The 15,713-nt window shown below is 42.6% G+C and overlaps 1 protein-coding gene across 3 annotated transcripts in view; it reads left to right on the forward strand.

The window, feature by feature from the left end:
* The window catches only part of BEND5 (BEN domain containing 5), an 879,444-nt gene that overhangs the window by 683,326 nt on the left and 180,405 nt on the right, over nucleotides 1-15,713 (forward strand). The window lies entirely within an intron of this gene.

Raw genomic sequence — 15,713 nt, forward strand, 5'->3', positions numbered from 1 at the left:
CCTCGGGTGCCTGTTGCATTGTGTACATGTTTATGAGAGCCATGTCAGCCTGACTTCTCCAGCTTACAGAGAAAAGGGTGCAAAGCTTGTTTGGAGGGCAAGAAGAAGGGACTTGAGATGAAAGCAGGCTTCTGCCCCAGCTAGCAGCCCTTCCGAGCTTGGCTTTGCTCTTTCACTGCAGTCTGGCTTCTCTGCACTCTGAGGATGGAAGGAAAGGGTAATGGGGCACATTCATTACCAGTTCTGCTTAATTTACCTAAGAAGAAGCATAGGCACAAATTACTTTGCTGGGACCCTAATGCAGGGGCAAACTTCTATGAAACACTTTGTAAGCAGGAAGGGTAAATTTAGGGGAGTTTTGAGCAATGGCAAAGAGCTCTCTAAAAAATCACTCTGGCCAGGAAGTTTGGTTCCTTAGTGACTGATGTCACCCCTAAGTGGCAATTTCTAGATGTGCCCTATAGTGTTAGTTCAAGGGTCAAATTACTTATTACATGTTCCACAAATGGTAACATGCTCCTGGTATCTGTGCTCTGACTTGGAGGTTATGGTTTTAGTCTTTGCTGCTGCTAAATGTAAAAGATAATTGGAGGTGGATGAAAATAATTAATTTGTATTTTTTTTTCTAATGCCACTGGTTTTCAAAGAGGGCTTTATTATAAATTTCATCCAAGCTCACTTATTTTTTTCCTATTTTCCCTTTCTCTCTTTTTTTTTATTTCTCTATTTTTTGTCACTTTATCACTGATGGGAAAAAACAGTGGTGGGGAAGAGAAAACAAAGAAAGGCAAAGATCTGTGGTCATGTAAAAGAAGAGGAAAGGAGAAGTTTGCAGCTCTCATTATGTGAAATTTTTTCAAAATTATCCAAGTTTACTTCAAAATTTTCAGCCAGTGGTACAGTGTGTAGGCAAAATATTCAAAAGGTGGATGTGCATTATATTATTGGCAAGCATCAGCCAAATCTTTGGGTGACTACAAAACAGGTGTGACACAGACAGTGACAACAGGGCAACTTCTGGTTCACCACCTACCCAAAAGGAGCATCACTGAGAGTTTTCAGTTTTTGTAGTGATTAAAGTTGGACTGCTGTGATGATTTTAGTACAACACTGATCAGCTTCATGCCTTGTTCCCTTAGAAACACTTGCGCTTGGTGTCATAACAGCAAAGAGAGAACAGGAGGGTGGCTGAGGTACAGGAGGGTACAGGAGAAGCCATCCAACCTCAGTGAGCTTTACCTGCCTACCATCAAATGGGACATGATCTGTCAGAAGTCTAGGGTAGAACTGAAAAATGCTGTGACCCAGCCTTGGCCCAGGTGCCATCTTTGAAAAGCTGGATGTGTCTCCCATTCCTTGGGAGAAGCAGGGAACAGAGCTGGAAACCTATTGGAATGCACCCCTAATTTCCTGCTGGAGGGTTGCCTGCCCTGGGGACAGCAGATCACCGAGATCTGTTTGCCCAGCATGTTCTGTGGCACCTCTCCCTTCTGAAGTCTGGCTCCTTCATGCAGCAAAAGGTGTTGTTTATTAAAGTTAAGTTTACCTTTAAGATCTTAAAATTCAATCTGACTGATTGAGGTAGAAAGTCAGAGAGTCCTGGTTACACATGAGCTCTGATTTTTCCTCCTGGCAATGTTCCTAATGGCCAAGGATATGAGGGAAACAGCACCTTGACATCAGCTGGTGTGGTCACAGTGCTGCCAGAGTTTAAACCCATCATTGCAAAGTGCTTGGGGAGAGCTTCTGTCTGGAGCTTGCTGGCACTTGAGATTTCATTTGCATCTGAGGCAGACTGTGAATGTAGAGTGCATTAGAACATTTCCACAGGAATTCTTATTCTGGAATGAGAGCATCTTATGCCTTCTTCGTTTAATATGCTTCAAAGTTGATTTTGCAGTAAGAGTGTCTCCAAACAGAATTCTTTAGGAAATAGTGAGGTTTTTTAGCTGCTTCTTCCTAAAACTGCAATGACAAACCCCCATAATCCATGGAGGCCTCCTGAAATTTATATCCTTCTGACTTGCCTCACCCATGCTCCTCAGATGGAAACATGTACTTTTGTAACCTCCTGGAGAATTTCACTTCTTCACAAGGAGAGATGCTTGTGGTGGTCCTACTCATGTGAGAAAATGTTGCTGATTATTCCCTTTCCAGTAGTAATTGCCATCACCTTTAAGATCTCCAATGCATCTTCATTTTCACAGCAAAATTTTCTCTGGAGTGGAGGTAGGGGCTTATGCCATATTCTGTTGCTTAACAGCCAGGAGCACATCTGCACTGACAGACAGTGACCCTAATTTATTTCTGTGGAGCTTCTTCTTGCCTGGATGTCATGCAGCGTAAATAAAAGAACAGATCCATCTCCAGTGACGAGGGGCAGAGCAGAGCTTTTGCAATTTCTTTCTTCATGTAGAGACATGGTCATTTTTTTTATTTTATTCTTCTATAAGACAAAAAAATAAACCACAGGGAAAAAAGCTTTTTCCTGCTGGAGCGTAGCGCAAGCAGCTATCCAACAAGTCCCCTCCAGTACCACTGAAAGCAACTTGCAGATACACAACTTTCATCTCTGAGTCAAGGGGAGGAATTTCAGATGCAGCCAGCATTTTCTTAGCCATCAGATCTTCCCTGAGGATTAGGTTTTTGTTTAATAAATCACTCCATTTTTATCTTTTTTTTTTTGTTTTCCCCAGAAATACAATTCCTGCTTTATTTGCCTGACAAAACTGAAGCTACAGACTTCGCTGTGCAAGTGGACTTGCATGTTTTATTTCAGTTTTAACTGTCCTTTGACACTGATTAGAACAGCTCAGCCTCTACCACCTTGATACCATCTGTTAGGGAGGAGATGGACACAGATCTACTTTATTCTGGGTTTTGCTTATGTGGTACTTGTGGATGTCTTTGAGGGGCAAACCCAGAGCAGGCACGAAGCTCCCACCGGCTTCAGGGCACAGGTGACCACCTCTGAGGAAGCTGATGCCACTCTTGCCTTTCTCATGCCCAGAAGGAAACCACAGGAGAGTCTAAAACAGCTCTTCATTAGCAGGATTCTCTCTCTCTGATTCTGGAATTTGATGGTTAGATTTCTATATGCTGTTTTAGAGCTGCTGCTTTGCTGGTGCCTGGAGACTTTGTGCCCTGCTTTGCCACTGGAGCCTCGCAGGTGCCTTTGCCCCACCGGGGAGAGAACAAAGTGCCTCGTGCCTTTGCAGTCGGTCTGAACAGAAGGACAGGAAAATCCTATAAAAGTGGAGCAGTATAACCTGCAAACCCAGTAAAGTGGAAATCAATGAAGCAGCCAAAAGGTGCCATTACAGCTGGCTCAGTGCAAGTTCTCGTGTACGAGGAGCTGCAAAGCGATCTCATCGTTCGCCCCACAGGGAAATGAGGGAAATGGCTGCGCAGGCTCCTGCCAGGCCAAGTGCCAGCTGCCTTTGTTTGCACCTGGGGAGTGTGTGGGTGTGCCACTTATGAAGGGCAAAGCCACATCTCCAGCAGAAGTGAATGTTGCAGCATTTCTGAGAAAGAGAGGGCATGATTTATGTTTGGAATGAGATTTGAGCTACTCCAGTCTAGGCCTCAGATCTGGATCTTGTGAGGCCTTCCAAGCCTTTGGCGCAGTAAGAATTTAGTCGTGGCACAGTTAGAAATTATGTTAAGGTGACTACAAAGCAATGAGCTATCTGAGTGTGAATTAGGGTAGAGCTGCAGTGTGAAAAGCCTGACCACCTTAAGACAAAGACAAACAATGTTAGCTTGCCAATGAGGGTGACTTTGTAAACTATATGGAGGTGTATATAAACTGCCATCTTCTCTCTAAGAAACAGAGAACGTTGCATTAACCATATTGGTTTGACGTGCGTTCTGTGCTGTCCAGCTTTCCTGTTTTATGAGGACCCTGGTTTCAAGTGAACAGCTGGGGCTCAGTCCTGAGAAGGGAACAGCTCAGCTCTTCTCTTTAGTTGAGCAGATTCTGAGCTGAAGCACAAGAAACAGTTCCTTTCCCACATTCCAATTTTCTTCTGAATCCTTTACCTGTGTCCTCTTGGGATCCAGAGCATTAGGGCACCACATCACCCATGAGGGTACCCAGTGTGCTCTTGCTCCTTCCCAGCAATATGGGTTCCACTTTGATCCCAGCAGTGACAGCACCAGGAGACTGTCTAGCTGAGGAGCTCACTTGTGATGTGGCCAGTAGCAAATGTCTATAGGTTGTTGAAGAAAAAGGCAAATTAAAAAGAGATGCCCTTAATACACTTTCCTAAAACCCAGCAGGTGGTGGGAACTGGAAAGGATAGGTGTGAATGAGTGATGTTCTGCAGGGCCCCTCTGGTCTGTGTGTGTGCCTGCCTGACTCAAGCCTGCTGCCTTTGGGTCTTTGCTTGGCCGAGCAGCATGCTTGCAGATGCTGGAAAGCATTTTTAGAATGTGTTTAAAAATACATATTTTTCATTTCTTCCCTCTCATTATTTATGTAATGCCCTTTCCCTTTTTCACTGTATATTAGATTTTCATATGTAAATGTATTCTCTGTCTGCCTCCAGAGAAATCCACCTTTTGCCTTCTCAGCTTACAGCACATTCTTTGCTTGGGATAATCTATCCATCTTCAGGTTTCTGCAGTTCTTGTTGTGGCCACAATTAATTCTCTAAGAGCTCAGTGTGGTGCTGCTTTGTTCACTGGGCCTGCAGAGCAGCACTCTGTGACAGACCCAGGGGAAAAACTGGGTAAAACTAATTGAGCTTCTGCTCCCAGTGCCCACCTTTGTTCAACCAAGCACACTGAAATCCCAAAGGTTCCTGATTCCCAAAGAAAGGCAGCTGCTGCCAGGTTCTGAAAAGGTAACTCTGGTTGTATGGGAAGCGCTCTGAGTCTGGGGAGACAATTCAACAAAAGGCTTGAAAGGACAAGGTTCATCCTCTTTGGCTATTCCTTGCAACTTTTAGTGGTTTCCCAAGTAGAAGAACTAAGTCTGCTTAGTCCTCCTTGTGTCCATCAAAGTTTATTTTTATCACTTTTATAGCTCTACTGGGAATCTTTTCCCCAGTGCAGGTAACCTTAGAAAATTTACACTTGTGGTGCAGTCTTCTTGCTGGGTCTGGAAAGATTTCTGACCTCCACGTCTGCAGTTGTCATGATGGGGAAGAAAGCAGCCATCTCCCAGGCTCTAGGGAGCTCAGCCTGCTCCTGGGTAAAGCAGCAACACTCTAATAATGATGCAGTTTCTCTATTTCCCCTGCACGACCCTTACAGCTCTAAATAGCAAACCGGAGAATGAAGTGATTTTCTGTTTCTGCTTTTTTTACCTCCTTGCTGGTGCTGTGTGAGCTGTTGGTGGACAGCTGTAACCCCCCTTCAGGGCCATGGTGAAAAGTCTGGTGTTTTCTGAGTTGATAAGGATAGCAGGAAACACTGCAGTGCTGCCTGAGTTAATTCTGCCAGGGTACATGCCTGCTTGACTCTGGTTCATGCATTCTGGATTTTACTCTCCTTATGTTTATTTTTTCCTCCTCTTTGCAATCAAGCCTCTCTTCTGGTTTGTCTCTTGTCTTGCACATCAAGGAAGGTGGAATCTTCTGCATATTTCTGTTCAACTCTAGCTGTATTTAACATTGGTGAATTCTGTAAAAATTGAGGGTCATATGAATATTTTTTGAGCTGACTGGGGAACTTACACTCATGGGAAGGACATACTTTGAATAATAATGACCAAGCACATCATATTCTGAGGTAACGTCTTGAGAACTATTCTGATAAATCCCAAGTAATTCATTAATGAAACAAGATCATCTGATCCTTGCAGTGTTTCTCCAGGAACCCTTTTGTTTTTCCCCAGGAGGAAAAGAGGCATTATCCAGGGGGTATTAGTAGGCTCATTTTGATGCGAAGAGAACTCCTAGCTCCTTACAGCATATTAAGAAAATTAAAGAAAGGAAAGCCAGCCAACGAAGCCACCCACTCAGTCTGTGCTGTGCACCGAATTTAGGAACCCTTCAGGCAATCCTGAAGCAGGAGCTGTGTGCTCCTGCCAATACCTCCTCTCTTTGTCAGCCTGACAGGTTCTTTCAAGTCAATTCCACAGGTTTTTGCTGTTGCATCAGTTCTACTGGAGAACTGCAAAACTGGCCCTGGGCCTGGGGAGATTAGTTTGTGGTTAAGCAAGAAACATCAGCCATCAGGGTAATTAAGGGACTGAGATAAGGGTTCATCACTGTGCAGGGCAGACAGTCTGCTTCCCTCTGTGCAGGTTTGCACTTTTTACCAGACAAATTCTGACCTGGCCTCATTCTGCTCTTCTAAATTAGTCTTTCCTTTGAAGTTTGTGGGTACCCATTGCTGCAAGGAAGAGAAAAGGGAGATACCATGAAATAGTGGGAGGGTTTAACCCGGTGTTCCACCTGGGCTCGTGGTGCTGCTGCAGAGAGCAGGAGTGCCCTGCACTCAGAGCTGCACTGGAACAAGGGAGATGGTGCCACCAACACCCTGATCAAGTGTTCAAGCAGCCTGCTGCTGCCACAAACACCAAGCTTCAATCTCGTGGGTCTATTCCTTGTTTTATGTCTTTTCTTAAAGTCTGAAAAGAGACAAAATCCAATTCAATGGCATCAAAATGAGTCCAGAGGCCACATATTGTTGCATCCAACAAATAAGAGAAAGGGTCAAAGTGTTTGGTTCCTTGGCGGTTTCCAGCTGCCAAAGCATCAGACCTAGTCTTAAGACATATTAGAAGACAGTTTTATCAAAACCAGATTATATGAATGTATGACCTAATAATTACAGAATTATGTGACCTAGGGCATCTTTTGTAGCAAGGTCATTTATGTGGTCTCATCATCTACTCAAATCTGTTTAGTAATATTTTGGTTTTTTTTTTTTTTTGGCTTTTCAGACAGGATCAAACTTTGGGTAGTATAAAGTATCTAGCGAATTTTAAAGTAGGAATTAGATTTGTCCTCACAAATGCTTGTCTTTACTTTTTTTTTTTGACTGACAATTTTAACAGCCAAACATAATGCCACATTTTACCCTCTCCAGGTAATCCTGTGAGGTTCTGAGAACCAGTTATAGTTTGTGGAACACTTTGTGTGCTCCTTTTTGTGCTTACTTGTTGGGAAGAAAAGAAAAGAAAAGAGCACAAGTGAGAGTACTCAGGGCTGCAATTTTGAACTGACCAGCAGCTCTGGTTGTCTCTTTCCATCCTGACCTCTACAGGGCTGATTTTCAAAAAGTGCTTATCTTTAGTGAAGAGTGGGCTGGGAATGGACTGTCAGTGGCTCAGTTCTCACTAGTGACAGCTGAGTAAGAGCAGAAAAATTTCAGAATTTTACTCAAACCTAGCCTTTTGTGGCCACTTGCCATGTTTCCAACTACAGTCAGCTCCAATGAGCTTTCATGAGTTTGTTTAGAAAATCCATCTGCTGCTTTTGGCCCCAGAGATGCCAGTTTTGCTGCCCTGCAAATCTGGCCATTGCTACCTCAAGTTGAACACACTAAGATAGCAGACTCTTGTAGCAACTTGCCAAAAATCAGCAGTGCTAGAGACTGAGATCTGGCATTCTGGCTCCTGATCCCACATCCCAGTCACTAGGAATGCCAACTTTAATTATGTTTTACTGGCAATGTATATCTATATCTTTTCAGCACTGAATTGGGATGTTGTGCTCCAGCCAAGCACCAGCAGCCACATATCCTTCAAAGCAGATGTGAATCTTTTTATGAGGAAGGAGCAACAGCTCATAAAAATACATAGGAAATCCCAAACACTCATCACTTAGCAACTTTCTACACTGAACCGATTGTACTTCTAGACTGCTGATTTGTGACTGACTATTCCAGTCACATTCATTTCACTGTGTATTCTCCCTGTTTGAAATGCATCTGGAGTGTCAGGACTGGAACTCTTTAGTGTTCTGAGGCCTTGTTTGCATGGTCTAAATGTAGAAGTCTCTCAAAAATAGTAGGATAGTGCACATGAAAGGCAGAGGTGTAAATGTGCCTCCTCTATGTGGATAAATATTGGACATAATAATATGTCCAATCAGCAGACACATTAAAATGGGAAACAAGGTCTACCTCATGGAATTGTATGGTCCATTTCCTTACCCAGGAGTCCCTGAATGCTTTCCCAAATCTTCATTGAAGTTGCAATCCCAGTAGATGCCAAATGTCATTTGAGGCTGTGATGGCAGAAATGTCTCCTGTATCCTTACAGTGATGTGAATAGGATTTTTATACCTGCATAATTCTGGAAAGCAGTTGAAATGTTTGGGCACCAGAATGGTCAGAGTCATTTTGTCATAGAGCTGGGATGCAGCAGCACAACAGGCACTCACTGTCCCCACACCCTGTGATCTGCTGATGTGTTTGGAGAGGGCTGTCACACACCTGTGGTCCTCCACCAGAGACTTCAGTCCCCTCAGTTAGATCATTACATGCAAAAGAAGATATCTGGGAAACCTGGAAGGGTGGAGGTGCTGGAGTGCCCTGACTTGGGTCAGCAACTGACAGAGCATTTTCTCTCTCATACTGACAGAACCCAGCTGGGAGGTTCCAGACTGCTGTTCCCATTGCTTCCCATGGATCTGTGTTCCAGCCACTTCAGATTCCAGATTAATTATTTGTGAAACCCTGGGCTAACTGGAGGAGGGAGGGAGGGAAGGAATGGTCGGGAATGATGGATTTTTAAAATCTTCTTTAAATCAATTACTGTATGTGCTTACCATGCACATTAAAATTAGAAAAAATCCACAGTGCTTTGCTCTGCCATTTGAAGTATTTGTTGCCAGTCATTCTCAATTCCTTTGCAGGCAGCCCCTTCAGCAGAAGCGTGGTTTTCTCTGGAGCTGACATTAGCTCTGTTCCACTAGGTTGGCAAAATGCAGTGAGGATTGAGTTCCCTGGGAGACTGGCTGTTTTCCATTTATTTCACTGCTCTGGAAACAGGCCTAGCTGTAATGGCCTAACATATCTTAGAACAGGAAAATTACTAATTCAAGTCAGTGAGCATATTTTCATTTTAAAAGAGTAACAAATTAAATAAACTCCCTGCATTTTGCATTTCAGACCTCAGTGTTTCATCTGCTGTAATCTAATTCACCCATTCATTTCCTGCACATTCATTTTATCCCATTATTTGAGATTTCCTTTGCTTTTAATCCTGTGTTTTGAAGAGACCAAGAGTTACAGCAGAGAATAGATGAGAGACTAAACGGTAAATAAAAGAACAAACATGCCGGAATATAGCTTGTTGTGTTTCTAATCAATCTGCTTATTGCAGCTGGATCCTTGGTTAGGTGTGCAACTTTTCTGTCTCAGGTTGATTAAAACTTACTTAAAAATAAGTGAAGTGGGGCTCTGTGCACACTTCACCAGGTACTAACTGTTGGTTTGGTTTTTAGGGGCTTTTTTACAATAGCAATTATGGTTGCAACAAGATCTTACTTAGCACTGAAATATTTACCTGTCTATCTGGGGAAGAATTGCTGTGTGATCAAAAGGTTTGATACTCCAAGAGAATCAATGAGTCTTTTTCTTTCTGTACCCTTTAGAAATAATCTAACCCGGGATGTCCTTCCTAGAGCTGTCTCATCTGCCTTGGTTGGCTCTGATGTGTTTTGCCATGGGCAATTGTTGTTTAGTTGTTGTCTCCCTTGAGACCTTCCTGTCCACAGGAGCCACTGGGGAAAATTGTTCACTTCTCTGCATTTTCAAAAACCCTGATTGTTTCTCATTGTGTGCCACCCGCAGGCCTGTGCAGGTCCCCTCTGAGCCTTTCCTGGGGGAAGTCTAAATGAAGTCTGAACATCAGCAGAGAAAGCAGAAGAGTCTGACCTGAAAAGTGGGGTCTGAGGGACACTCACTCAGGTTTTGCACAAAGTGCTGCATCCCTCTTTCCCTCACTTGCCTTGCTGGGTGTGCTGAGGATGTCCAGAGAGGGGGCTCAGGGAAAACAGACACTGTTCTGGATCTTCCCAGTATCAATTGCAGAAACTACTAAGAGAGGCATATGCATGCAGATGTACACCAGTTTGGGCATGTGGAAACTGGTGATATAATTCAGACATCATATTTCCCTTCATCTAACACCATAAAAACAGGTGGCTGTTTTAGTTTTGCAGTGCTTCTTCACCAGCAGTATTAACTTTTATAATTTTGATGAAATAAACCTTGGTTTTGCCATGGATTCCAAAGGGATCTTTGGAAAGATAAAACAACCTATTAATAAAGCATTCAAAATCTATAGATTCTTTCTGGATTGATGTTAGCATCACCCTTCTTCTTTCCTTCCCCTGCCCAAGAAACATGTTTCTAAAAAGGGTGCAATACTACAAACAAAACACGTTGGAGTTTCTCAATCTGTTTTTCCACATTAGGAGGAGGAGCAGAACTGTAAGGAGGGGCAGATTCAGCATCTGTGATGATCTTGTGCATATGGACCCCTCTGTGATGATCTTTTGTAGGCATAATTTTGGTGACAGCATGATGTTAGATCATGTCAGTAACCTCTCTATGAGTCAGCTCTGCTCGTTTATCACCCTTCACATGCTTTTATTTTTGTTCTTGTGTTGTGCTGAATATTGAGGCCTTTCAGAACAAGGCATTTTTGGACCATTTCTGCCTGTTGAGCTCTGCTGGGGGCTGCTCTGAAGGAGCAGCTGTGTGTTCTCTGGAGCCCGCTCTGGCACAGCATTGCTGTGGCCTGTGCTGGGCAGGGTCAGTGGGACTGTGACACCTTTCCCACCATGCTGGGGTGGAGAAGAGCGTCCATCTGTCTTTTTCATGTTTTGTTTTTTTGTTTTGGTTGATGGGTTTTTTCCTGCAGTGCCATGAGACAGGGCACAGGCTGAACAGACGAGGGCTCTGTTGCTGAAGGAGAAACAATTCTCAGGCAAATGGTGGCACAGTGGTGGCTTGCTGTCATTTATTCTGTGTATTGTACTTGGAGACAGGATATTATAACTGCTTGACCATTATCACCTGGGTTTTTTTTTCACTATCACATTAAAAAAACCACTCCAAAAAACCTAACCCCATTTTTTTGCTTTCTTACTCTCCAATGAAACATAACTATAATGTCATTCACATTGGATGCAGTCTCCTTTAACAGTACATTTAAATAGTTTCATGTGAGCATATGCATTTGGGACTCCTTTACATTTCTTTTCCAGTGAATAGATCCTATGGCTGTTAGAGCCCAATTGTCACATTCTCTTTAGCCTGCAGGCTGTGGTGAGCTGACTGAAGGATACCAGCAGCTACTCAGCATTAGGAAATGGGTTTGAAAACATAAATTACTTCTTTCTTGGCATATACTAGATACAGTGCAGGGTATGTTTGCATTAGCAGTTGCCATATTGCATTAGGATCTGTGCAGATTAGATTTTCACTAATAGGAGCAGGGCAAATGTATTATATAGTTGCACAATTAAATATATTGTCAGAATGAGGGTGAAAGGATGGAGTAATGGAAAAAGCAGGGGATAAGGCTGGCTTTTCTTTGGAAGGAGCAAATGTGGAGAGGTCATGGTAGAGCCAGCAGGAAGTTTAAACAGAGTTTAAGGAGGTTGGTTGAGGAAATGTCTTGACAGAACAGTGGAAATGACACGTTATGAAGGAGTGAATGATTATCTCGCTTAAAAAGAACTAGCAGATAATTTGGGCTGGGCAGAGAGATACCACAGGACCTAACACTGAAGCAGATGAGAGTTGCTGAGTTACAGAAGGCAGGAGAAATTTGAAAAAGAGCATTCAGCCTTGAGAAAAAATAATGACAAGGAAGTGACTCAGAGTAGAAGGGCTTTGGTTCAGATTTAGTGCAGTTTCAGTGAAGCTGGGTTTACCAAGAAATTAGTTTTTTAACAGTCTGACATTTTTAAGTGTCAATGTGGCTGGCTGTGTCTCTAATACTTGCAGTTGTGAGTATTGTTTTCCCTTTTCTTGGTTTTCAATTCTTTCTTCCCTTTTGCTTGCAACTACGAAAAGCTCATTGAAGTTAATGTAAAGACTTTGGTGGATTTTTAGTGGACTATGAATAAGCCTCTTCTTGTGTCATGGCTGAATGCTGACTTCTGAGCTGTTCTGGTTCCAGGCAGCATCTATAATTGCATGTTATTATTTGAAATATAAAGATTTTAATTGCTTTCCAGTAAGCTTGAGAGGAAAATAATCCATATTGTTTTGCTTCTTCTAATTGGAGAACTTTTCCACACTGTAATGTGTCTCGGTAGGCCCATTCCATCACATTCTCTATTTCATTTTGAAGTCTCTTGAAGAGATAATACTTCGTTATTTGGCTATTTTCCTTGATCTCCAGACACAGAGGTTTGTGTTTTTAAATAATGCTTGTCTTATTTTTCATAGCTGATGTGACTGGTTCAGATTGGATTATTTCCTTTGACCCAAACTGGGGCTACAGTTCGAAGATCCAACCAATCTGTGGGCAGCCTTTTTTTTTTCTTTAATAGCAGTCTAATTGGCAGACCAATTAATCTGCTCATCTGTGAAAAGAAAATTTATGGCAATAAGTAGTTCTATTTCCAGAAGTCATTCTCTAAAGTAACATTACAGTGGCCTTGTTTACTTCATGCCCTGCAACACGATCCAGTGCCTCAACAGTACCACAGGTCAATTAGTGGACAATTTAAGCAATTATTAGCCACTAACAAGGGTGACTGGCATCATTACCCTTCCTGTTTACCAGCAAACTGTTATTTTAATACAAAGATCAACAAATAAATTAGGGCATCTGTTGTATTGCCATGTCTGCCTTGAAGTAAATGATATTAAATGGGCTTTGGTTGCTGCCAAATTCTTAACCCCAGCCTAATGAGATACACTGATATGTCTCTTGCTGATTACAGGAGCTGTAAAATTTAGTTTGTATTGATTTATTAAAAGGAGGATCAAGTTCTCAGCAACGGTATTTTTTGTTTAATACTCTAATATCTATCTTTTTATTTTAAACATTATTGATCTGGACTACTTCAGACAGTCCAGAACTATTCGGTTCCTCTGAAAGACAAAGCTATTTCCTAGTTATATTGATTATTTGGATACTTACAATAATTTCAGGGTGAGGTTTGTATATGTAAATGTATGCTTTTCTCTCTTGGTTTTCTCATGCTCCTTAGAACTGCCTCTACTTCCAGGTTAGAATTCTGAGAGTTATTCTTAACACTTCTTTGGTATTTGTACAATAGGGTAAGGCTTTTTCAGTCTAAACTGACTGTCTAAGTATGAAAATCAAGTAAATCTCCTTTTCATGGGTAACTTGATGGTAACTTCAGCAGCCCAAGCAGATTGGGGTGCCTGGGGAGGTGCTGGGTCATGTTTGACACCAAGCTCTTGGTGCCCAAGATCGGGTCCTTTAGTTGGGTGCAGCAGTGAATCAGGCATGTCAAACCCTCACCTATTGCATGTTTATGTGCAGCCTTCCACATCATTGCATGTTCTTTCTCAGGGAATAGCAATTGCCTGCTGAGAACTGCAGCTTCCAGTTGCCAAGATGCTCCTGCCAACCTCTGTGAGTGAGGCTGTCAGTACCAGGGGGAAATGAGCAGAACCTGGACAAGCCTCTCCACTGGCACCGTGACAGCTTCAGCAAAGCCCTGAGAGTTTGGGCTCTTGTGTCACCTCCTGCAAGAAAAGCAGTCCTGTTAGCCCTGAGGTATTCCCAGTCCTCCCTGCTGCCTGGGGAGCTGTGGCATGTGCCTGCCTGGTGTGCTGCCAAGGCCTTTGCTGAAGCAATGATCCACAATGCACACGATGCAATATTTGTGTTGGTTTTATTTCCATTTGAAGGGTCTTATCTAACCTGGGAAAAAACTTGTTCTGGACACACAGATTTCTGAATAGTTAACTCATCCAAGTGTTTTAGAAAACAGGAACTGATGTGATGTTTGAGTTTGGTTGAGTCAAGTTGCAAGCTCTTTAAGACTAAAACCAGCACAGGGTCTTGAGAAACCAAGGACTGAGGGGTTGTTTCCTTTAAGTGATTTTGAGCCCTCCAGGTGTGAGTACTGTGGATTATGTTTCAGACACTGCCAGGAAACAGTCAGAGCAGCAGTTTAACATAGCTAAGGTTTTTGTGTTTGCATACAGTTAGGAAATCTGGTTATTCAGGATCCAACTGTGTCCCCATCGTTCCTCTGTGTTCTTGCTGTTGGATAATGAACAAAAGTCACAACACCAGCCAAAAAGCAGATCGATGTTCGGTTTCCTTCATCGAGAGGAGGTAATTGCAGGAACATTTCCTGAGCAATATAATTATGTATATGCTAATTTGCCTCAGAAGTTCAGGTTTAGTTTCTTCTCGAGTGGAAGATCTGGTTACAGAAAGTTCCTCTCTCCTCTTCAGGATTAGTCACTGAGACATGAAAAAGTTGCTGATATTTAGAATCAACTATACCTTGATCATCTCAGACATTTCAGAAGCCTCGTTTTTCTCCATGTGCCCCCGAAAATTTGAATTAATTCCAACAGCAGTCTAGGTTCAGACTTTCTGGTATTTGAAATACAAAGTGGGCTGTAAGAAATTAGCTAAATGAAGGAGTCATGCAGAATGTGAGATTTTGGTATCATCTTTAATGCATGTTTCAGCCAAGTTGTAAACAACTGCGTTTAACCTGTCATGAATGGGGTTTAGGGGCTCTTTTTAATACTTTGATTGAATCACAAAAAATCAGGTCTGATTTTTTGATAGCTAGATAGCCCAGGCCATCCCTTGTATGCTGAATGATTGCTTGTTATAGCTATTCCCTGAGGCTTTACCCTGTCCAGTGTTAAATGTTTCTGATGATGGGATTCCACTCTTACCCTGGAAAGACAATTCCACACTCTAATAGAGCTCACCATTACTGAAATTTTACTGATGAGCAGCCTTAATTTTTCTCTGCTTAATTTTATCCTGTTACTAGACCGTAGTGATTGATTTATTCTGGGGAAATTCAGTAAATGGTTCCTGCTGCACAGGATGGACCTTACAATAAATAGCAAATTGTCATGACCTATCTGTGGGTGTCCCGAGATTACACAGGAACTCAATTTATCTCAACATTAATTCCCTGGAAGCTATTTCTGTCAGTACCAACTCAGTGGAGGGATGAGCAGTGAATTTAACTGCCAGATTCCTGCCTCCTGCCCCAGCACCAGCCCTGGCTCAGGCAATGTTCAGGCTCTGGTGCTGTGATGTGCCCAAAGGAAGAGCATTTAGGATCTGCTTCCCTGTCACTTTCCTGGGTTCCACACTATAAGACCTGATGAGGTGGAGTTACTCCTGGCTTTTATGAGTGTAAAAGAAGTGAAGAATATGACCTCATAAATTCCAGTCCACCAGTAGCACAATATTCCTGTGCCCAGTGCACATATTATGCAACTCTCCCAATTTTTGGGAGGCATTTTGCAACTCTTCATACATGCAGATGATTTGAAATCTGTGTTCATATGTCATGGCTAGGTCCGGGTGTATGCTGAAATGAATTTGAGATTAATTTGAGACAAATTTCCACTCACAAGGTGAGCTGCAGTGTGAGCCCTGTGCAGGCTGGGTGTGAGGGGTATCTTCATTTCTCCTTTGGGAGCAGAAGGGTTTTGTTATGGTGGCTTAGCTGGTGAGTAACTTCTCCCTCTGTGGAAACTCAAAGCGTCTGGTAATGCAGCCGTGGTGTACTTGAATTATGAGGACAGATTCAGGTTTTTCTCCTTAAAGT

This window comes from Lonchura striata, chromosome 8 (genome assembly GCF_050655825.1).
Source record: "Lonchura striata isolate lonStrDom1 chromosome 8, ASM5065582v1, whole genome shotgun sequence".
In the NCBI taxonomy this organism is placed as follows: Eukaryota; Metazoa; Chordata; class Aves; order Passeriformes; family Estrildidae; genus Lonchura; species Lonchura striata.